This window comes from Capsicum annuum, chromosome 5, assembly GCF_002878395.1.
Source record: "Capsicum annuum cultivar UCD-10X-F1 chromosome 5, UCD10Xv1.1, whole genome shotgun sequence".
NCBI classification, from domain to species: Eukaryota; Viridiplantae; Streptophyta; class Magnoliopsida; order Solanales; family Solanaceae; genus Capsicum; species Capsicum annuum.
The window spans coordinates 1320172-1320861 of record NC_061115.1 but is presented as its reverse complement, the minus strand read 5'-3'; positions in this window follow the sequence as shown (position 1 = coordinate 1320861).

Here is a 690-nt window from a genome sequence, read left to right as displayed (position 1 = left end):
TAAATTATTCACCAATGACATTGTAGCAGAAATGCTCTTCATTGTATTAATTGGACTAATTAAATTAGAGTAAAGTATCCAGTACCTGAACTGTGATCGAATTTGTTACGATACATTTTAATTTTATGGGGGTTTTATTATCTCCTGAACTAAATTTTAGCATATTCTTATTAATCTTTTTAGTTGATGTATTACCTTTTAAGCTGACATGACATCTTTAACGTGGATCCCATTTTTATGTAATAAAGATGTCACGTCAGCACAAAAAGTTGACAAAAATACACTAAAATTGACTTTGGGGGTGGGATTAGGGGTGGAGGTAATAGGATCCCTGTAAAGTTTAAATGTGTCATAGCAACTTTGACCATAATTCAAGGGTGTACGCTTATCTCATTTAATTACTAGGCTCAGATGAATTAAAATCGATAAGCAGCCTGCTATACTACCGTAGAAAAACAATATACATACATTCTATCTTCTTCAGATTTCATTTGTTAAATCATATCAAATATGTTATATATTATTGCTCTATCATGAGACACAAAATAGTACGTTAAGGGATCGTTTGGTAGAGTGTATTAAAAAAATAATATACGTGTTAGCTTTGTGCATTACTAATACCTTGTTTGATATACTTTTTGATTGCATTAGTTATACACTCTATTTGATATTAAAGAGGCGTATTACTAA